A 25,902-nucleotide genomic window follows, 5' to 3' on the forward strand; every position below is an offset into this window, starting at 1 on the left:
TTATAAATTATTAGCAAGTTCAAGTAAGTTACATCATAAAAAAATATTGGGGAAATCCATGACGTCGGTTAGTAATCGAAGTAATAGGTATCTACTTTGATTTAATAAATAAAAATCGATTGCCAAAGTAGCTTTATTTGGAAAAGCGCTGATGAGTGGGTAATAAAAGTGGCTAATAGTTAAAATTTGTCACAATTAGTATGTCACCGCGTAGCATAGAGATAATGCGCGGATGGGGCGTAAACCCGGGAGATGCAGGGTTTAATTCCCTGCCGGGCTGGCTTACTTTTTTCTATTGGTTATAATATATTTTCTCAGAAAGTGTTTTTCAAAATTATGTATGTTCAATAATTGAAGTGTTTGTAATAAACCCTTACCTACCTTATCACTAATAATAACGCAAAAAAACGACTCATATAGAATAGTACAAAACTAAATTCGATTAGAATTTAAATTTAAATTCCATCAAGTACCTTCGATCGATAATATTAATACAATAATATTTATTTTACAGTCAGGGATTTCAAAAAATGTCTCTATAATATTATTAACGTTTTATGTTATGAGTAGGCACCTACGTTAGTACGTGATCAAAAAAATACTTGAACAAATAAAATCGATGTTCATTCAACTGATAAAACGTTGCCAGCATTGAAAAAAGCTACCGACCCATTGTTATTATTATTTGTATTAAATAGTCTCATAATGGCAACACGCCGTGTTTTGTTTTGAAATAACATATTATAGTACCGCGTTATTACGTGCTTTTGCCGCAAAAAATAAAATTGTCGAATCATTTACCGTGTGTTGTTACTGAAAACAAGTGTTCATTATTTTACATGTTACGTGTACACAGCCTATTTTATTCTAAGTAATAATATAATTCGTGTGAGTACGCGAACATGGGAATTGTTTTAAGCACTCGTGTTTCTTGTGGATGTCAATGTCATATTTAAGCCAAAGGGCATTCTAATTATATTTGCTTTTGTCGAAATTTTTCTTATTAAATAAAAAAACTCAGTACATAACTCTCTTGTTTTTAAAAAGGTACTAGTAATAAATTATTCTCATCATAGTCAACCAACGGTATATGCAACCGTTCTAAATCTGATCACACTTCATCAGCGACAGCATTAGCTAACTATTGGATGACTATTTATATACCTTAGCACTTTCTTGGTAAAAGGTGGTTTCACTGTGAAACCACCTTTTAATAATTTTTGACCTGATGTTGCCATATATTTTAAGTAGGGAAAATTATATAATAATAATATGATCCTAGATGGAACCGTCAATCTACAAATAATAAAGATCATAAGCTAAACACAGACCTAACAGATTTATACATATTATATAAAACGCCATGTGAACAATGATTTTTTTAAATATTTATTTAGAATATAATTTAGTATTGTTTATATCATTAGGTATATTATATTAGTTTACCCATAAGAATGCTTGTGTTTTTTACGGGTTATTTTTTTGTTGTAGGTGCTAGGTAATTATAATATAAATATAATATTTTTGTAGAAAGATGGCAAAACATGATATTCCGTCCGTCCGTTGTTTGGCAAATTGAGTTAAGTATGTATACCATCAGACTTATCTCAGTGAGATCAACAACTTATCACATCAATATTGTGGTATGTCTAGGTCTTATAGGTTAGGAGAATTAATAATCTGTATTAATATATTATTATTGTGATAATATGAGGCGTCTAATTACAAAAAGCGACAAGTCCACAATTCAATATTTTCGGGAAACAACGTTTTTATGTTTCAAGCTTCAATTATTTGTTTTAACATGGGATTATTTTTTTCGTTGTATTCTATGTCAAAATTAAAACCAAATGGCAATTTGTTTCAGCCGACAAACTCTTAAATGTAATAAATATAGGCAAAATAAAATTGGACGTAGCGCTATTTGTATCTCACTTTTTAATTTAATCCGCATAAGGCACATATTATTTCCGTGGCACTGTCATGAGTTTACCAGATGATACAGCATATTAGACGCCCTTTTCAATATTGAGCGTTCCCTTATTGGTTGACTTAAACACGCACGAAATCAACCAAGCTTTAAATAATATGAAACACGGACTTGGCGTTTTTTGTAATAAATCGAGGCTTAAAATATTTTTTTTCGTAGGTATATGTCGCGTTTTGGAATTTATACATCAATACATATTGTGTAAAATTATACAAAGAATACGTGCGTATTTTTTTCTCGATTTTGACCAAATGTGGATTTATCGCTTTTTTTGAATTAGACCACTCATATGTCCATTGTTTGAATTTCCTTCGAAGTTAATAATTGCTCTTCTGAATAGTTAAGCAAAACGGACATACTATGTTTTACCATCTTACTAAAGATTTATATATTTAATATAAGTAAAAAAACTCACTTTACACAAAATACACGTCATTATAAAACAATTTTTTTAAATAATTTGAGGTCTTCGACTTAAAGGGGTTAAAATTATTAAAAATTTATCTTAATAGATTGTTGAGTTATCACCGCCTACTCTTCCTTCTTCTTCTTTAGAGTTTCGAAGTCATTCTCAAGACATAACGTATTGAAACGTACTGTTAGGTTACTTATTTAAAATATTATTAATTAAAAACCTTTTACCTGTGCGTATATACGTACTGGATAATAAAAAAGACGAATTAAAATACTTTGGTTGTTTTCTAGGGAGTATAAAATATTTTGCACGTTGAATTCTTATGATGGTAGTGAAAATCATGATTCTGATCAGGTCATTTTTATATTTCGTTGTGTATTTGAATTGTTATAGCACGGTTTTACCAGGCTTCTATGATAATTTTAAATTAGTAATCATCATCATCATCAGCCGGGGTCAATTCACTGCTGGATGAAGGCCTCCCCAAGCTTTCTCCGACTCTCTCGGTCCTGTGTCGTTTGCTGCCACGTATTTTTGCAGAACTTTACCAGTTCGTCAATCCAGCGGCTTTTAGGGCGACCCTGTGACCGTTTCGTACCCCTTGGGTACAATTAGATGACGGCATTTGTCCAGCGGCCGTCCCTTTGGCGAGCAATGTGCCCCGCCCATCTCCATTTCAGCTGTTTGGCAACGTCTATTACATCGCGTACTCTTGTCTGCTTCCTAACTCATTCGTTTTTCTTACGGTCCTTTCGCGTGATGCCCAACATGCACCTCTCCATGCCTTCCTGTGTGACTCTTAGCCTTTGGACATCTCTCGTGTTGAGGGTCCACGTCTTGCAGCCATACGTGAGCACGGGTAGCACACATTGGTTGAACACCAATAGTAATAATCATATTCAAATACTTAACATATTATTTGGTTCAATTAATTTACACTTAAAGGTATGGAGCCTGCTACAAAAGTCCGCCTTTACAGTGACTACATGTTTTATATAGATTGAATACTTCAAAGGGGCATAATTATTATACTTGCGATAACTTCCCACGGACAAGGGTCACCGTGAGAATATGTGAGAACTGGTGTTCCACAAAACATCATAAACTATGGATTTTATGATGTGAACATTATATGAAAATACGATGGAAAAGTACTGAGAGAATATACCTATCATTATTATAACAAATAAATGTAACTTTGAAAGTAATAGCCTCAATTATTATTGTAAAATTTTAATCGACAAAATACGAATATATTTTGATTTTTTTTATATAATTCGTATTATTTTATGTTACACAGACAAACTAAAAATTGTACCTCATTAAATGTCTTCTTTTATTTTTGCTATCACAACCTTTTTTTTAGTTTTACAGGTTATATATTTTTTAGAAATAAAATTTGTGACATTTATTCTCTTGTAGCTTACAATCAAAATAATACGTTTACTTGTTTTTTTTTTGTTTATTTACAACGTTGTCAAATGAACGGAAAGGGTAATATACGACGTGTCCCTTTAAAATAATAAATTCAGAAATGAATTGACAATAATAATATTATTAACAACACATAGTTTTTTAGCTCCATTTAAATCAGAGAAGTTTACAAATTTAGTACTATGTACTGCTGCAAGAAATACATGTATAGCTAACAGGTCGATTTGGGGTCATATTATGTTTTACAATATCGTAGTGTTGTATGTTCATTTTAATTTCAATTTATTTCAATTCATTTATTTTACATATTGTGGACATTACAAATTATAAGTTTAAGACGTTCACAACATGACATTTAGAAACAACGAAGTATTAATAAAACAATATTAGGTACATAATAAAATAGATAGATTCTACAGTATAAATGTGTAAATAAAAAAAATTATATAGGTACAAGGAAGTACACCGGATGAGTTAAGCAGACCCTATTTTAATAATTTAAAAAATAACGTCCACCTATACTCACCTTCACGTAGATGGAATATTTCAACATCCGAAGCGATTCGGTTGAACCGAGTTATTGCCCTCCCAATTGGCATCACCAATGGCAGGTTAGTTCTGCTCCTCGGGAGAACAAACAACTGATGCTCCCGATTTCTAAGATAGTTATCAGGGACACACAAGTCAATACTACCAAGAATGACAGAGTTCTCATTCACACCACGTATAAGTCGAAAAAAATACCTGGCCAAATATTGATATCTTCTAGCACTAAAACTACAGTATGTAAGCATACCTAAGAGAAAGTCAGTTGGATAAAGCCACGGATATTATCCATATAACCTCAAATAAAGGAGTCTCAAAAATGTCTTTTGAACTCGCTCCACCATAAGGTCATATTTCAACTGATGCGGGGCCCAAACAATCGACCCACTCTCAAGCCGGCTTCTCACTAAGGAATTATAAAGAATTTTTAATACAGTAACATCTGAAAAGACCCGGGAAGTACGCAAGACGTAGCCCAACATTTGTAGCGCCTTTTTACAAATAATAGCAATACTACCACTAAATGACAGCTTACTGTCAAAGGTAATGCCAAGATCCCTTACAGATGGTATTCGTGAAAGAACTCTGCCATGCATCGAATATTGGAAAAATAATACTCGCGAGGCTCTGGTAAATGATAAATTATAGGAATGTTATTTTTGTTATTATTTATTTATTCGATTACAAAATATACAATAAGCGATGTGCCATTTAATTTGTATATATTTAGAAAAAAAGAAATAATTTTCAGTACCTACATAAAAAATTGATTATCATATTTTACATTAATATTTTAATTTAACCTTTCAAAAATACACTAGAAAAATAAAATTAGAGAATTTATACAGATTTAAATAAAAATCTAATGTAATATCAAAGGGTTGCTACCAAAGGTTGGTAAGTCAATAGTTTAGGTATTTAGAGTTAACAACGGATTATGTGTATAATATAATATGCTAGAGAAACAATTAAGGTCATCCGATATATAAACCATCTACCTAAAATACAAATAAATTAGAATTATGGCTGATTTTAGAGGGATTGTCAAACGTTAAATTGCAATTACTCCAGAATATGATTAAGAGACTTAACAACTATTAGCAGTGACAACAGGATATTTGGTATCTGGATAACTAGATATTATTTGTATGAAAAAGTGAACCAGAACAACAAACATATTGGCTACCTCTGTTAAATTGAAACATAACGATTTAACAAACTATTTTCTTTATTGAACGAATAATTCACAATATTTGAAAATGTAAGATTTGTAGGGTCAATACCCTACCATCCAGCATGACTTGGCAGGGAACCATTAATTTATAACTATAATGTATCTTGCAACATAATATTGTTAAAATTGCAAAACAAGCAATTTATGTGAGTCAATCAAATTTCAATTTACAAAACGAATCATGCATTGCACAATAAACCTCATAAGCATGATTATCAAAAATATTCAAGTAGCCGATAGCAGCATTTTCTATTGTATCGAATCAATATAAAACACTCAGTAGAAGAAAGCAATATGTTATTTCAGTCATCAAAGGTTGAACCTTAAGGTTATAATGCGCTTCGCCCGATCGGATCTCGTAATCCATCAGAACGCATACTCATGATCTTACCCATCTAAATTATAATCTGTAAACTTATCTGTAATAATTAAATTAATATTTATTTGGAGGGAGACAATAAAACCAGGGTTCATTTCATTCACGCACCAAATTCGGAGTTATTCATTTGGGAGTCAAACCAACCTACCCCTCCTGTTCCCTATTCCATCTCACTTCCAAAGATTATTTACATTACATAATTTAAAAACACGTTAATTATCATATTAAGACGACATTGACTAGTAGTTCTTACGCACATGACTCAATTAGTAAAGCATACTCATTGGCGTAGTTTTTTTTTCAAAAATATCTTTTCTAATAGGTGTATTATATTTGAGGTATTTTCAAATAAGGTATATCTAGTGATTTAGCATTGCAAATGCAATTTAATTGCTAATTTTTACGATTCTACTTTATTGCCGATATGTTAACTGGAGCTTTTTGTCTATATTCCAAGAATGACAATAAAAAGCCCCATTTATAAACATCGAAAGCTTTCCTAAGTTAATTTATTTAACTGCTTCATTCAAAAGTGCATTGCGCGGCATTTAAATTTTGATTGCCAGGTGACTCCTCTGTGATTAATTATTCTCTCGCGATGAACTAAAGCTTTATGATCCTCTTAAGGCGTTCCTAGAATCACGGCTAGCCGATTAATGCGTACAAATGATGCGACGGAATTGTAAAATTAGGTATTATTACCATCTTTATAATGCGTCAAAATGCCTTGTTGACCGGTAATTTTTTTTTAAATAATTCTTTAATTTTATTTTATTTTGATTTTAAATATTTTATTTTGCCGCCATTTTTATTTCTGTAATTCTGAGTAATGATAAAGACAATCAATGTGTAATATACTGTAATGCCTCCATACTCTAGTCCAATTTTCAGAAGAAATCTATTGTTGATATATTATATTATAAATATTAGTGGGAAGGGTGGAGGTAGGTTGTTGAGATCCCACATAAATAGTACATACTAAACTTTGTCAGTCATACGTATTTGTTTTCATTGACCTAATTCTAATACAACCATAGTATTATATTGATAGTGTGTTTTAGTTTTCAAAATTCAATTAAACTCTACCTAATATAATAATAATAATAAATATTCGTTGTTCTGTAAAATATATAAAATTATGGCATTAAACCATACATAATTTTAGATATTTTATAGATAGAAGAATATTTTTATCGATTATTATTTGGTTTATGCAGAGTATAATGAATTTTCAAAAAAAAACAACCAACACCATCTGTACTATGTATTCTTAATTTAACAAAAACAAGTGCGAGTATAACTGAAAAAGTGTGCGCTATTTTTATTAGATCGCTCATAAGCATACCAAAACTATTATCGTTTGTTTTAATTAAAATTTAAAAACTAACCAGTACCATCTGCAAAGTGTATTCTTAGTACACTTTTGGTGTGCACCATTTATGTCGAATTTTGATAGCCTACCACCACCCTTTGCCACTGATAAATATAATATTTGAAAACATACTTTTTCTGACATATACGGAGAGTAAACGCAAACTCTATCATTATTAATAGTGTTGCGTGTCCCTGATAACTGAATATCTTAGAAATCGGTTGTTTGTTCTCTCAGTGTGCAGAACTAACCTACCATTGCTAATTCTAATTGGGCGGGCAATAATTGTGTTTAACCAAATCGCTTTGTACATTGATGAGTTTAGGTTGAAGTGTTTTAATACATTCTTAAAATAGAGGATTTTCCATGAATTTTATATTTTTTGTATAACTATCAACTTTCATCACACGCAAATGGTTTTTCTTCTGAATGTGTACGTTTATGAGTTTTTTAACTATTTCGATGGCCCCCAGAAAAACCGTCATAAGTCTAAAATCAGAATTGTTAAGGAGAGCGAAAAAACTAAAATATTTATACTATTAAATTCATCATATAAATTGAGTAAGTTTTTTCCTATATTATTTGAGTAAATTGGATTGATAATTTTATGATCTAAGTATATTCTTATCAAAATCTAATGGTGATTAATTAATAAACAGCAGAGATAATATCCAAAAATCTATTTCTTTTTTTGTCTCTCTTCTCTCTTCTTTGTCGTTCTCTCATGGCTGAGGATCGTGACCACCTTTGATTTTTTTTATCTTTTGAGTTACCAAAACTTTCCAACCCTCTCGATACTCTGCTTCTCTCAGGGTAGACTGAATGTTGCTTCCAGTCAGCTCTTTCGCTTGGTTACTCCAACGCATTCCTTTTCTGCTTCGCCTTCTCTTGTGACTACCTACAACCACCAGTCTCTCCAGGTTATCCGAGTCGCGCCAAAAAATTTCACTAAAAACTGCAGAACGTGTCTCAGACATACTATTATAGAGAACTATCCTTTGTAAGGAGTCATTAATCTATAAGAAAAGTTATTTGTTTTAATGTCAATAAAATACAATATTCACTGTTTACAATAATCTCACATATCAATCAATTGTAAAATAATCAACTCTATGTATACCAAATATTAAGTCTTGTATTGTATATTATGAAATAAAATATCATAACTCTCACAGTGAGTTTTCTATTTTATCATTATTCTTTTTTATATAACTTCAAAAAAATATGTTTGAAGGTTAAATTCGCCTACGTCAAAGATGAAATTTACGATAACAATTCTTTGTTTACTGGGAAAATTTTAAATTTTCACAGTACCTACCCTCATTTTGTTTTAAACATTACACAAGGAAAATAATCGCGCCGTGACTCGGAAATTTATCCCAGCGTTAATATCTAAATCGCTTTCTTAAGGGATGTCCTTTTAGGGGAGGTAATTTATAATATTTTTGTATTATTAAAAAAAAAAATATTTTAACATCAATTTCGTTGAAACGGACCAGTTGACTAATAATTACCCTATTTTTTCTCTCCTTCGACCATGTCGATCCCTTAATTGAAATAAGAATGCCTACAAGAATTATTGTGGCTCGCCAGTCTTTTTCCACCGTATACACTTTGTAGTTAGCATTTAGCAGCCTTTTAGCACGCCAGAATCTGGATTGACTTGAAAAACAGGCAAGACAACTTAAAGTTCTCCTCAGACATCGAAAGTTATTTATTCATGTAAGGGGTCACCATTTGTAGTTTTTTAACTACTAAGTTTAATTTTTGATATGTGTATACATAATTGATTGATAGACACAACTGTTTTTATGGTTGTTTTATTCTATGCACCTGTACACTGTTTTACATTTTGATAATATTAATTTAGTTATCAATGTGAATTTAGTATTTAATAGTTTTACGTCATTCTCAGATAAACACAGTATGCAATGTACAATTATTTTATTAAAAGATTATTTGTGAACCGCTTGACTGGAAGGTTTGCTATCGACTGGTATATGGTGATGAGTCCTTGTCACATATTATAAACTGTGCTCTACATATATATTTAGGTAATGTGTAACCTAAAAGATTGAATAAGTGCCGACTAGCTCCATAATATAGGTACTCACTCTTTCTCGTGTCGTTGCGATGCTAAAGTTCCAGTCTCTCCGAGGATCCTACCCTCCATGTGAAATACAATACATGCGTGTGTGTAATTAGGAATGATATGTTAATGATAACAGGTGGGTGCCAACTCCAAATCTGGAGTAATTAATAGATTATAAATGAAGAAATAAAAGATCGAGTTCGATTTAACAATGACGTTATATTATGACAATAGATAATTTTGACAGTTAGTAAGCGCTACGCCTCACACTGGCGTGACAGTGATAGACTCTATCGGTGGATTCAAACTGCTATCTAAGAATTAATCTACTTTTGCAATCTCAGGATAAAACCATTAATAAAAGGAACGATACAAACTTACGAAGTCCGGAATAATGATTCTATAGACGGGACCCGGGAATATGCCTGCGGAATTTTACATATCTGCGTCTTCTTTTCGGCACGTCCGCCATGATTGCCAATGGGTCAATTAGCGGACCACACTCAGGTAACGTCCGACCCACACTAAGGTTCCCACGTAAGAGCCGAGCTCTCTCCTCTTGATACAACTTATTAATCGTCCTCGCGATCCGTCAATCAAAACATTCCAACACTTTCCTTCCGCCCGGCCGCCATCTTTGTACCATAGACGGTCCGGGTGTTGCCAGTGTAAAAACCCGAACGTCCTAATTGTGGGCATGTTTTAACATGGCATCCTTCATTATTATATGAGATTGTTAGTTTTATTTTATGCTGATAAATGTTACTATAGTCGTCAGCAGTAATAACAGGCTGCATGGTTTGCTGTTTTATCTCCTTGTTACTCTTAAGGTTATAACCACAAACCCTACATCCAGTATTCATCTCAAATATCTGATCTGAAAGATCAGTAGACGGTAAAGTTTTTTCTAATAAATCGTTAAAAGTATATTTTGAGTATATTATTATAAGAAAGGTAACAATATAATTATGAATACATGAATAAATAAAAAAGGCACTAAGTGCCCAAAAAATTTAAAAAAGTGAGTATGCAGAAATTGTCTATGTGACATCACCAATATCCTAAAAACATAGCTAACTAAGTGCCAAAAAATATATTAAAGGTTCTATGGATATTCAAATATGGCTTTGGGGATAAAAAATAGTGTGATTATTTTTAAAATAGTCACTACGTGCCGTTTAGTAAACTCATTAACTGCTGACGGCACAACTGTAGTGCCTCATTAGGGGGCTTATATATGTAATTGCAATGTTATTTAAATCTGGTAATTAAATAGTAATTAAATGCTCCGCTGCAAAACGGTTAATATGTGTCTTAAGACTTATTTCTTCGTTTTTATATAAAGCGTGGCACTTAGTCCTTTTTTTTAAGAAAATTGCTTTTTAAAATACCGTTATTAAACTTTTTTTTTCTTACAATGTTCAACACAGTCGCTACGGGCACTTTTAATTGATTTTGTAATTAACGTGTTATTTGCATTTGAAAAGCGATAAGGAAAAACACAAATTTACGTCTCATAAGCATTGGGATTTATTAAATTATATAATGTATTTTTTTCTAATAAGGAAATTACAATAATTGTTATTGTGATGCTAATAAAATAGTGTTTTCATGAAATATAAACGAATTATTCGGTAAAACCCCTATTTCTCAGGTTCAGCTTTTTGGTTCATAGTAGCTATTTTATTTTGTATATTTATATAATATTATGTAGAAGTACCACAAAAGTAAGCTTGTAAGAAATGATATAAAATATAAAATTTGATGAAACATCTTTGTCAAAGATCTTTTAGAATCTAATACCCTATTTAGTTACACTGAAAAAAAATATGTGACGCGTTGTTATGTACAATTGAGTATCTTGGTATCAAAGTGGGACATAAGCCATTTACAAAATTTTACAGGAGACTGACAAACAAGTGTGAAAAGTGACCGTTTTTCATATAACATACCAACTTTAAACTCAAAAATCTCTGTGAAAACTACCGTTTTTGATACTTTTAGTGGATTTTTTGAAAAAAGCATCACTTTCACTGCCATAATCAATTAAAACATGAATTTAGTGGGAGGTGGCGTATGTACCACTTTGATACCAAGGTACTCAATTGTTATTTTATCTTTTTTATTTACGTTTTGAAATGTGGTTCTGCATTTCGCTTCAAGATCTTTGTTATAAATAAATTTAATGTGGGTAATATAATTGTAAACTTCTCTGTATCGCGTTAAACTCGCGTATCATGTTATTTATTATATACAATGTCGTAGAGGCTTGGTCTACGGCGCGGCGGGTCTACGCTATCCGACCCAATTAAACTGACACTCCACTCGGCTTGGTGACGTGTCAAAGATTAAGTTTTACATTGATCTGAGTTACAGGCATCGCTGCCTCAGCTCAAAACGACGCACACCCCGTATTATGAGATATTAATATTTACGTGTAGAATACATACTTAGAGGGCTACAATTTATGTTGTGTCATTATTTACATGAACGAGGCGGCTCAATGTTAAATGAATGTTCCACGCTACGATAGAGAAATATTAATATTGTTTTCGAAATAACAAGACATGTTTAACATGGAATGTATTTTTCTCATGATGAGACAAACCTATATTCATGTTATTATACTTAATTCTTATTTTACAACGTTTTTATTAGCTCGTATTCTTGTTTGTCCAGTACAAATCTTGCAATCGATTTTTAACTATTTTCCCGACTAGCTAGACATTTGAAACTTTTAGAATATATCAGAACACGATGCCAATGCATTCTTTTAATACTTTTAGCCATCTTTAAGTAGAATTGATTTCATTTTCAGTTAATTCTGTTTTGTATGGAAAGTTATTTCAGAAAAATCCGTAAAAAGTAAAAGACTATTATTGGTTGCTAAGGGGGTGGTCCTAGCAACTAAATTATTAATATATGCGTGCGTTACTATGGAAATCATAATGACATTTCGGTATTCTACATTTGTTTGTTTGTTTGTTTTTATTTACTTCGTATCAAGTTTGAGCATATTGAGCATAATAATTCAACAGAAAATTTAAAAATGTTGTATATAAAAAGTTCTTTTTATCTTGTAATTATATTTGTGCGAAATTCATTATCACTAAGTAGGTGATGATTTTAGCTATTTTTTCCTGTCTGTCATTGGTCTAAACTAGTGGTCTTCAAACTATGTTCCGCGAGTGAAAATAAAAATTCGACAAAACGTCCTAGACTTGTGTAAAAAATTTGATTATTTTAAGATATATTTTTCTAAGTATGGGATGGGGTTCTCCGAAAAAAATAATTCTTAAGTTTCATGAGTCGACAAAGTTTAAAGACCACTGGTCTAAACTAAACCGATATAAAAGAACACTACTAAATTGGCACTAACAATGTAATCTATAACTAAGTATAAGATGTGTAAGTTTGATCAATATTGGTTCAGTAATTTGTTGGAATGGAGAAATTTAATATAGACTGATTCGATATGATGTTTTTTCAAATCAGTGCGATATACAACGGTTGTATTCTGACACGTCGCTCTAAAATTGTTGCAGTAGAGTCTAAATTGAGATAAAAAATACTCTTCTTCTTCAAGGCCATTGCTTACTGGAGATCTTTCCTTGAATGACTAATCATATGGAGAATTTTATCGGTATTATCTTAAAATAGTGTTATTTATTTACAAAAGCGCGTGAAAAAGATGCAACGTACGTTTTCTATTTATGAGATCGCACAACAAAGACGTATAAAAATTTACGTGAATCAGAGACAAAGAGTTTATTTTTAGCTGTGCATACAGTTGACAGACTGATATAGCTGTTGCAAATGGTGGAGGTAAGCTGTGGAGATCCGACATAAATAGTGCAAACTAAACTTTGCCAGTCGCACTTAATTATTTTTATAGAACAATGAATACAAATTTAATTCAATAAACACTACCTTTAGAAAACCATAATAGATATTGGATAAACAGTCTTATTTTAGCTTTATAATTATTCCGTTTAATCATACTTCAACTAATTACTACTATAGTGTAATTTTGACAAAGTTTCATTGTATTTAAAAAATAATCTGTCATATTTTGTATGTTTTGTTCATTAAAAATAAACACGTATGAATGGTTAACAAAGTGTGCATTATTTTTGTCGGATCTCTACATGCTGCCTTCATCTTTTGCCATTGAGAAATGCGCTGCGTTACAGATAGATATAATATAGATACATAAATCAAGACAGATATAAATGATGTAATGAATATAATATGAATACATGTATTAATTAAGGCTCTAAGTACCAAAACGTAGTATTGCCTGTGGTTACAAAATACATTTTAGTGAGTCATTGCAGTAAAGTAAGTAAGTCTTCACAGTGTGAAGCAATCTTGGCAGCTTCCATAATTTTAGGATCTAAGAACTCGCGAGTGTCAACACACCGTCGTCAGCCATTTTATATTGAACGCCGTTGACCAATGCAGTGGTACTTAGACCATTATAAATAAAACCCGCCAACGGACTTACAACGTCGCTAGATTTAAATATTTTGCTGTATTTTTTTGACTTGCTTGAGGCACTTAGACCATAGTTGACATTATTGACGTTGATAAGTAGAACATTTTTCTATTGAAATGTCAGTTTTTATTTTTTTGGTACTTAGCACCTTAAATAATACACGTATTCATATGTTTTACTTACTAATAATATTCCATTTCTTTATTTTCAGGTAAGTCAACAACAACATTTTATTTCATTTCTTCCTCTGAAACCTCTACAAACCTTAGTTGGTCACCATCACCACTCTCTATTCCTTGTTAGTGATTGTCGATCATCGTACACTTCGAAAAAGGTATTTCTATAAATTATTGTACTATAAGGCTTCCCGAAGTACATAAAATAACTCCTCCTGTCCTCTGGATACGCAGGAGTACCTAATACGGCAACTACATTACCTCTTTGGAGCCCTATGCTTCTTCGCTGTCTCGGGTACTCTGTTGAACGGCACTTATCTGCTTTATCAATCACCGTCTTCAAAACAAAATGTCTCCAGGGTTTAAGTCTCTCCAAACCCAGAGGACAAGCGATATAATTAGGTGACAGGCAGTCGTAGTTTTTTGAAATTGTTAGACTCAACTAAAAGAGTTACTGAACCTGACAATTGAACTGATTTATTCAGATTATAATTTGCTGAGATTCCACTACAGTTACATTCCAAACTATACATTTCCCTTCCAACTATGGAATCATCGTAAAACCACCAGGTAGCTTGCCATCTTGTCGATAGATAAGAGGTTCCTGCCTTGATAAAACCAAAAAGCGTCAAATCAGATCATTAAATAAATTTTAAAATAATATTTCTTCTTCTTTCGACCATGTCCGATCCTAATAGGATCATATGGGCCTCGACAGAGTAGAGGTTTGTATTAACAGATTTTGTTTTTTACAAGAAATGGATGTCAGCCACTTACTCAACCTATTCGGTCCATACCCTGACAGACACAAATTGAAAAACAATATGTGTACTTGCCAGACCCAGGATTCGAACCTGGGACCCACGGCGTTATAGTCGCTTAAGAGCATACTTCAGTGAAACGGAAAATAATTTTCAACTATAGATGCGACGAAATTGCAGACCCGCTGCCAATCGGAGAGCGAAAGCGAGCTGTGAACACGTCAACTTGTTTTGTGATGGCGTCGGGGGAATTAATTCTTAAATCGTGTAAAGATGACTAAAAAACGTTACTATTTACTTGAAAAAGAAAACATTTCAATGAATATATTATTATTATTACCAATAGAACAATAATTATAACATTAAATGGAAGCATGTTGAATTTTTATGACAAATTATGTTTTTTTATGCATGTGTCATTTACACAATCTTCGCGTCGCGTAATCACGATCGTTTTAGACCGTCCCCCCGCTGAAGTATAGCCTTGAGCCGCGCGGCCACTGTTTGTATTTACTGTTGTTTTAATATTTACCTTGAATTATTTTTATATCCGAAGCTTTTTGTATGAGCTTTATCATTTAAATTCCATGTCTAATTTTCAAACCATATCATTACACAATAGATTTAAAATTCAGTTCCAAAGAATTTAAATCAGATTTAATGGCATTGGTTGCCCGACAACCTAATATACTGTCCAACGCATTAGCATTCATTCCAGAATCAAATACAGTCAAATAATGAGAAAAAAATCGCAAAGTTTCCAAAGCATAATCCAATACATCTCGACTAGGGATTCCAATCCCGGGATCCCGAGATATTTTCGATACCTATGAATCCCGAGATTGATAAACATAATCCAGAGACTTTCGGGATTGGTTTTTTTTATCAATTTTTATGGAAAATAAAATAAAAACGAAAATATAACAGAAAAAATAACTGCATTAGAAATAAACTGAGTTTGAATGAAGTTTGATTGTAATGTGGTTGCCAATTCATTTTATTTTTTCACATAAATTAATAAAAATGAGAAAGATTGGAAAAAACAATGCTTCGCACTATTAATAAAGTAATTCCACCATGATCTCATACGTTTTACGGCATTTTCATATTTGGCTGACTAATTAAATTTATGAAGCGGAAAGGCCATACGTACACCATGATTTGCTTTACTATCAGAAACAGCAATCTCATATTAAATTGACATTATTATTATGTATATTACAATAATATTTACTCCATTAAACTTATGTATTTCCAAGATTAAACGTATACAATATTAACAATAAATGTCTTAAATAGTATAAATTATACTAGATTTATTTTTGACTAATTTTATTAATGTTATTTGTAATTATAAAATTAACAAATTAACAATGGAAAAAAATGCTAATCCCGGGATTGTCAAATTGTAATCCCGAAATCCCGGGATCAGAGTTTTGGTTCGGGATTGTATTCCCTAATCTCGACTAAGCTGGCCATATTGGTATGTTTTTTTCTCTCGCTTTACACTCGCGCTCCAATACGTTCTTTGGTTGTCTAATAATTAGGTATCGGAAAATTCCGATCACGGCGGATTCAATAAATCAACGAGGATTAGCAGGTATTAGTAAAGATTTTCTGTGTACGGGAATTGGGTTTTCCATTTTCTTTCCTTTTCTTTATTACGCTTTCCCGGGAATTTTCCGGGAGAATCCCAAGGCATCGAATGATACGTCATTACGGAATTAGCGAAAGAAACATTGTTTTCCAGAGGGCACAAATAATAAATTAGCTACGGAACACATGTAATAATACAATGTGTCATTGTTTATAAATATAATACAGTCGAGCTTGGTTAATACGATCACGGATATATCGAGATCTTTGATGTAACGAGGAAACATTCGTTGACATATTATGATTTTCTCCATACATTTGTGTCGCTGAGTTTCAAAATCCGCTATAACACTTTTTTGAAATAATTAAGATATATATATCGTTGGATTCGTTACTAAAATCTCTACATGAAAATTTTATCGCCACTTTCAAAAGCCGCTACGATTAACTGTCATTTATGAAACAAAATCAATGTGTATATCAAATCCCGCTATAACACTACTGAAACATTCAAAAACCTTTTTATTTCAAAAACTTTTTGTTGATTTTCGCAACATAATGAAAAAGTGTTATCGCGGGTTTTGAAACTGAGCGACACATTTATTCAAATTATAACGCACTCCTTATCATTATACCGAGCTAAAATATCGTCAAAAATGTTATTTGAACTATTAAAGTGTCGACCGTTTTTCGATGAAACATTTCGACCCTAAGCAATAAAATACGACCGGACAGGATGCCGCCGGGCTCGGATTACGTTTATGACACTAGTTAAGTGTCTAAGTACCTAACTAATTGGTTTTTTCGCCGACAAGATTAAAAAAGTATCCAAGCATATGGATGAAAAATAATCCAAGGTTGTGAAGTAAGTAGGTACCTGCTGGTAGATTCATTATAATAAACAATTTCATTTGTAGTGTATGAATGCCATGCTTGTTTCGGGGAAAAATTCGAATTGTGTATTTTTGTTTGAATTGCGACTTTTTGCGTTATGTGACCGCTCATTTAAAAATACATATTCTCTGATATAACGAGTAACGCTTATAACGAGCAAATTCAGTCGGTCATATCTTCCTCGTAATAACCAAGTTCGACTGTATACCTAATATGTGTAATCCCCAAATTATATTATAATAAGAAGTTCTCTACCGTCCTCTGAAAATAAAAACCTAAATTCTCTCCGACCATGTCCGATCCTAACAGGATCATATGGGTCTCCATAGAGTGGAGGTTTGTATAGACAGATTTTGTTTTTACAAGAATACTGTTATAATAATATTTCTTTGTTTGTAAATTAATGTCAGATTGTGAACGTCTTAAATTAATAATTTTTAATGTTCGCTATAGTATGTAAAACAAATAAAATTCGATTTAATTTGATAATCATCATGCAACATCTTTCTTTACTTATAGAATTCGAAAATAAAGCTTCTTATCTATATTTTTGCAGCATACTTTCACGACATATTTCATTATAAAAAATATTTAGAAATTTTGTCACTCACTAATAATTAAGTTTAACTACTTTTTTATTTATAAAATTTGAAAAATTAATATTGCATATAATATATTTTTCAAAGTAACCTGTATTTTTTACAATTTTCGATGATAATCTATAATAATTGGTTGTATTAAATAAGTTTTATACGAGAAATGGGCCTTGTCCACTTGCTCAATCTATTAAATCCATACTCTGGGTCAAAATACTAATTAAAAAACAATGTGTAATATTGTTTTTTGCAAAACCTGTGATTCGAATACGGGACTCGTAAGATTATAATATGCCAACACACCACTGCTCGGACATTATGGGCGTTTATTTTATGTTGCTAGATTTCAAAATCAGCCCAGTCTATAATAAATGAATAGGAGAAAAACAGCTTTTTGTTGTCTCAAATACACAGTCACAAGGGTGAAAGTTTATATTATTTCGAGTACTATTTAAAATTGATAAATTCCACATTTTGATAATGCATAAATGTTAGAAAGCAGTAGTTATTCAGAAATTCACAAAAAAGTCAAAACGACCAGAAGGTGGACTTGGCTGATTTTAAAATGTAGCGACACAAGTTTTGTTTTACGATAAATAGCTCAAGTCCGCTTGCTGAACCTATTAGACCCATAATCTCGGGGTTACATGTAAGTTGTACGTATGCAGTTCATAGTGGGACACTTATTCATCCGCCGCAGTACGTAAAACATCACTATGTATAACATTTTATCAAATGACGAGTTCTTCGTTGAATATTTCACCGTGGATTATATTTGTACGTATCTTACAAAATTCGGCGATAGTTTTCAAATAGTACTGTTCCAATTAGATTAACCCTAACCTAACCTAACCTAGTAAAGACATCTCCACATGGTGTAGCATACGTACAAATATACTCCACGGTGAAATGTTCAACGAAGAACTCGTCATTTGATTAAATGTTACTCGAACTCATGTTTCACGTACTGCGGCGCACGAATAAGTGTCCTGCGGTGACATGTTTACATACTAATTTCCGGATACTTACTCTCGGTACAAATACTCATTGAAAAGCAATGTGTATTATTATTGTTTTTTCCCAGACCTGTGATTTGAATACGGGACTGATAACATTATAGGCCGACACGCTACCGTTCAGACATCGTGGACGTATAAATTATATTATTCAAAAAAAAATAATAACTATTACACAAACACTAGTCAGAAAAAAATGTGTTGTAGTAATGTCCAAATCTATTTAAAACGAATGATAAATACTAGATGAAACAACGTAACGTGTCCGTCAATTTATGAAAAGCTTTTATTTTTTAAAACAATTTGTTTACCGAAACTTTTTTCCATCGCCACCACAAATTTCCGAGCTTTTGTTTCATAAATAATTGAAGTGGGCATAAATTTTGGCGGCGTATTTCCTCGTAAATTTTTCCCATAATAGTCGCGAAAACATTTTCGACAATCCCTCTATTCAGAAAGGGTTTTCCCGCACGGGGGGGGGGGAACAAATTTAGGGCTTCTTTGTTATTTCTGAATGGCAACACGGGCTCAGCATAAAATATGCATTTAAAACATAAACAATGTGCATAAAAAACCGTCTCGCAATAATTCTAATTCATAAAGTTGCTCCAAATTATGTGTTTAATAAAGCATGTTACAATTTTAAATTAATCTTGTATCATCGAAAAATTACAATTCAAATTTATTTAGTTTTTACAACGTTTTTATTAGGTCGTATTATTATTTCTTCGGTGGTTGTTTATCCAGTACAAATCTTGCAATCAATTTTTAACTAACTTCCCGACTAGCTAGACATTTCAAACTTTTAGAATACACCAGAACACGATGACAATGCATTTTTTTAATACTTTTAGCCATTTTTAAGTAGAATCGAATTCATTTTCAGCTAATTCTGTTTTGTATGAAAAGTTATTTTGTAAGAAACTCGTAATCCAATCCACTATTATTGGTTGCTAGGAGTTTGAGATCCTAGTAACTAAAATTATTAATATATACGTGCGTTACTATGGAAATCAATATGAAAGTCAAAATGACATTTCAGTATTATTTCTATCAAGTACATTATTTTTTGAACGTTTAAGCTAGTCAAGTCAAGTTTATATGATTCAACAGAAAATTTAAGAACGTTGTAAGTATATAAAAAGTTATTTTTTACCTTGTAATTATTACTTACTAACTCCAATCCTTAGATATGATTAAATGAGCATCTACGTCTATAGAGTGGAGGTTATATTAACAGATTTTGAAAAATAGACGTCAGCCACTTGTTCAACCTATTAGGTCTATAATATTTTGGGTCTAAACACACATTAAAAATTAATAATTGTGTGAATTTTGCTACACGAATTCCGGGTCCAACTCTAATATTCCGTTGTGGTGTAGTGTTAAAATATTACCTATACGTTAAGTAGAACCATCAAAATTCAAGTGTCGAATAGGCGGCATTTGGTTTTAACCAAGAATAGTCGTGGGTCCTTGATGCTCTGCATCGAGTTGAATGTTGCTCCAGTCATAATAAATATCATGGCTGGCAGTTCTCATGGTGCAGGGCGTAAGGTGCTGGCTTTCCACCTGAAGAGTTCTGGGTTCGATTTCCGGTGAGGACACAATATTTATGAGTTTTTCTCAAAGCCTGGATGTGTATGATTGTTCAAAATTACTGGCAACCACCTTGTATGATGCAAGAACATGGTTATAAGGGCTTGCGCAGACAGAGAGCTGTTGACCGCTAGCGTTCAGGGGTAGCAGACAGGTGGAGGTCAACAATATGCGTTCCATTTGTATACAAACGTTGTAGTGACACAGGCGCTGCATAATGCGAGACCGCTATATTCCGACTGCGAGTGGAAGTGAGAAAGCACCGCTATTGCGTACTCACTCCCCCGTGTGGTTTTGCTCTATGTTGTTTGACTGCTCAAATTCCTATGACGGGACTGGACGGGAGGTACGGCGTTATTTGTAATTCCGGGAATAGAACTCTAGAACGCTAGCGTTCCAATTGACCGGCGCGGTCTGACCTCTGGTCGCCTGAGAACTGTAGTGGGACATCTTAAAAATATAGTATTGAGATATTGAGATTAAAAGAAATTCATTATTTTATTATTAGTACTAGTAATTATTAGTAGGTAAAATTAAAACTTGTTAATCATCTCATATATTTATAAAGAAAATATTTAAAGAAAATCCGAAAGCTGACGACCACATATTTTGTCAGTAACATATTTTTATTAAATTGTTTGAGTGCTATTATAGTAAGACATGTATGTTATCCCAGTTTAACATTTAACATGGTGGGATTTTTTATTCAATGTTATAGTGGTATATTTCTCATACAAAGAAATTTTACTAGTAAGACCAAATATATCAGTACAGCACTTAACACTATGAAAAATTACAAATTTTATAAGCAGATGAAAAGAAAACGTTTTTTAGATATTCCAATAAAGTTCTCAGGCGACAAATATACACACAATCCGTCGCTGTCATAATATGAAACAAATAAAATGGAAGTGATCAATTTTACGTTAAATAGCTTCATAGAGATGGACGTGTATATTATACGAAAATACTTTAATATTTTGACTCCAAAATGTCCTATTCAATTAAACATTCTACCGTGCAATAATAATAATGATGAAAAATATTACTGCGCATTTTAACAAACTATCCCATTAGCTTTGTGAAATAGTTTAAACAATTATAATAGCAAAATAGGATTATGCTATTACTTCCGTTTACCTGTTAGGCTTTGTGCGGCTACATCCGCAGAACCTTTATTACAAAGGAAAGTTTAAATTAGGCTCTATATTTACTGACGCAATTAAACTGGTCATTAAAGTTTCATGTTAATTAATTTATTTTTAGCTAGGCATGTGTACAATATTTGATATCAAAATGTGATATCCAATTTCGCGGTACTTTGTTTTGTAAATGCGGATTATTTAATAACATTTTTATGTGTAATTTGCATGACCGGATTGAAAGCGCTGGATTTGGAATTAACATTAGCGAATTCAAGACTAAATGAATTAATTATGATCGATCGAACCAGGTGCGAACACAGGTGGGAGGTTTTTGGGTCCCACCATCAAAAATGAAAAAGTAAAAATAATTTAGTTAAATAGAATATAGCTTATTCTTCTCATCCCGTATCGATTGGTTATCGAATAGTTTTTTCAATGCTTTGGTCAGTTGCCGCATCAAGGGTAACTGACAGCTGAATACTAGACCAAAATATCCTCTACCCAAATAGAACTATATATTATATATTTTTTTGACCATTTCTGATGCTAATAAGATCATTATGGGCCTCCACAGAGTAGAGGTTTGTATTAACAGATTTTATTTTTATGAGAGATGGATGTCAGCCACTTGCTCAACCTATTAGGTCTATACTCTGGCTCATACACAAATTTGTTGCTTGATTTAAAAATCAGTCAAGTCCATAATAGATGAATAGGAGAAAAACACCTTTTTGTTTTCTCAAATACACAGTCATAAGGGTTAAAGTTTATATTATTTCGAGTATAGAATATTTAAAATTAATAAATTCCACATTTTGATAATGCAGAAATGTTAGAAAGCAGTAGCTCTTCAGCAATTCACAAAAAAGTCAAAAATACCTAAATGTGGACTTGGCTGACAAACAAATGTAGCGACACAAATATCGGAAAACAATATATTGTGTACTTTTCAGACTCAGGATTCGAACCTGTGACCTACGAAGATACAGGCCGTCCATCATGGGTTTTTAGTGAAATAAAACATTCATAATATTATAACAAAAATAATTCCATATTTCGCGTTTTAAATAATATATAGAAATGTGAACTACTAGAAAACTCGTTTTTGAAAAAAAATACGACGCCAAGTGGGATTCAAATCCGCATCCTTGGGATTCGCGTATATGTGCATCCTATCTAGTTGCGACAAAAACTAGTAGTTCTTACAATTCTCTCTGAGCGCTTTATAAATTACGTTAATTTTTGGCAGTAAGCTATTATATTTGAAATCAAAGTATTAATGAATTTAAAAAAGATAGTGTATTATAGTATATTGGTTTAATCACATGAAAGCAAAGTGTTTTAAAAACTTGCCAATTCCCGTTTTTCACTCACATACCTTCTTAATATCATGCTTGTAGTAAAATATTTTCAAAAAAATATTTTTTCTCGCCTTTTAGCCAAAGCTTTATCTCTTAGCGGTTTAATGCAAGTAATGTAAAGTCTAAAAAGTTTACATATTTAAAAAATACTCTCCCTTGCCATAAACATAAATTCATATAAATATACCATACGGGGGTGTATTATTTTTATAGAGCCTTCCCTTTAACCCACTCACCCGTGGCCGTGTTTCATATCGTATTTTTTTTATATACATTTTTTTCGCAAACTGTAAAAGTTTCGCATGCAATTAGCAGGAAGCCCCGTTTTCGGCTCAGCCCATATTTTACCTGAAAACGCGAAATTTTAAACAAACAGTCGTTTGCCGGAGTGGAACGGGATATACAAATTTGTAAAATATAGAACACTACGTATAATAACACTATACAAACTTATGGTTCAGAATTTCATTTAGAAAGTTTTACAATGCATTACAAATTAGTAACATCATGCATTAATCATTCTATATTTTACTAATTATTGAAAGAGTCTTAGGAAGACACATGCTATTTAAAAGATCATCCTTCTCGCTAGCAAAGTCAATATCTCGTGCGACTGCCAAAAGTTGATTAGTCGTCATTTTAAGTATAAAGTATTTTAAGTTAATTGTAACTTATGTGTATTCATGTAAATAAATATCTGTCTAAAAAATTTGTACCTGATCACAGACAGATACTTTTTTAAAATGGTCATATTATTGATATAAGTTTTTAACTGTTGATTTTTCAATATATTATGATCAGGGAAAAGTTTGTTAGTCGAAACTTACCAATATCTTTAAGGCCAATTCTTGAGACTTTAAAGATTATTTGTGCAGCAAAACGTTTGTATTCTTTTAATAATTGTTGTCAAAATATAATATTATTCTAATTCAAAAAACGTTATGCCAAAAGTTTGTAAGTATACCTACTTACAAAGTGTTTATATAAAATAAATACTATTTATACTTCAACGTTTAGAACTGGAAAGAGACGATGATTAGGTACTCGTAGTATCGTTACCAGCTGTTATCTGATAATTATTGCACGAAATGAGATGGTTTTATTATTGAACATCGTATGCTATCTGATTTGATCTTTAACCCCCCCCCCCTTCACACGTATCTCAAATAGTGTGGTGTGTCATCAACGACTGCCCAATATTATATTAGAAAAAGAGCGATGATCTCTCAGAGCTCTATCTAAATAACATAATCATAGCATTGATCTCACGGAATACTAAACAACAAATTAACCAAGAACACTACGCAAAATAGCGAATTCTGGCAATTTAACAAATTAAAAAAATAACTGAAGGAACATAACTTCATCTAAAACTATCATGGAAATGAATAACCTAAGCCGTGTCAGCATATAGGTCGGCGAGATTACAATAAGTGACATAGCTTACCGCAATAATTATGATTTCCTTAATATCCGTCTCCCCATAAAGTAAGCCAATATCTAATTATAGCAAACCCAACACAAAATAGCTTATTTCCCAAATATTATTTTCAAGACATTATTTTAATTTTGAGTACTTTAATAAATAGCGGATCACAATTGATTGGAATTATCACTCAAACATAACTTCCTTTGTTTTTATTTGTTATATTGTACCGATTTTACCCTTGTAATTATTTGACAGTAAATAGAATCTCTCTCCTCTATCATCACAAATTTTTATCACCATTTTTTACAACGTTTTTCTTCTTATTTGTCCGGTGGTTCTTTGTCGGGTACCACTCTTGCAATCAATTTTTAACTAACTTACTAACTAGCTAGACATTTGAAACTTTTAGAATATATCAGAACACGATGCCAATGCATTTTTTTAATACTTTTAGCCATCTTTACGTAGAATTGAATTCATTTTCAGTTAATTCTGTTTTGTATAAAAAGTTATTTCGACACCATTTTTGCTTGCAAAGCGGATGGTCCTAGCAACTTAATTATTAATATATACGTGCGTTACTATGGAAAGTAATATGAATGTCAAAATGACAATTCTGTATTATTTCTATCAAGTACAATTTTTTTTTTGATCGCTTAAGCTAGTCAAGTCAAGTTTATATGATTCAACAGAAAATTTAAAAACGTTGTATATAAAAATGTGTAATTATTAATATTTAAACCGTAAATGCGAATATGTAAATAATTAATATATTATGTAATTATCTCTTTGAACTACCTTTAACAAAAAAACAAGGGTTCATAATAAATTAATTTAAAAAACACCACCATCCCTCCTCCAAGTCTTAACCTAGTTAATTTTTTCTGCTAAGTTTGCTACTTAAATATGAATATTATACATAGTACCTACTTTCATGTTTGCCAAATATGAAAAAAAATATTAAGTTATTATCATTATTTTTTTTATAAAAATCTCAACACTTCATGGAAAATCTAGATTTAAAAATATATTTACAACACAAAACACAGCAGGAAGTAATAGTTTACCTAGTAAAGTTAGTTTATGTGACATTAATGCTTATCCCGTCATAAAAATATGGGATTTAATTACATGAATGCTTTATTTAGCATAAAGTTAATTTCAGTAGTATTAAAGTCAACGTGAATATACGATAAGGATCTTAGGTTTATATGAATAATCATAATTTTTTTAGCCACATTTCTTGCATTTACAGTTTTTTTATGAATAGTTAGATTTGCCTCAGACGAACCGTATTCTGCAGTTGAATCTGTCACAAAATGCAGTTGCGTTTGATAAATATAAAAAAATACATAATTCTGAAAACACT

At 31.8% G+C, this 25,902-nt stretch overlaps 1 protein-coding gene across 1 annotated transcript in view; it reads left to right on the top strand.

The window, feature by feature from the left end:
• The window catches only part of LOC147069140 (neuroligin-4, Y-linked-like), a 492,482-nt gene that overhangs the window by 351,266 nt on the left and 115,314 nt on the right, over positions 1-25,902 (top strand). The window lies entirely within an intron of this gene.

The sequence above is a fragment of the Rhyacophila brunnea genome, unplaced genomic scaffold (genome assembly GCF_057557595.1).
Source record: "Rhyacophila brunnea isolate RB1 unplaced genomic scaffold, BYU_Rbru_1.0 scaffold_24, whole genome shotgun sequence".
Taxonomy (NCBI): Eukaryota; Metazoa; Arthropoda; class Insecta; order Trichoptera; family Rhyacophilidae; genus Rhyacophila; species Rhyacophila brunnea.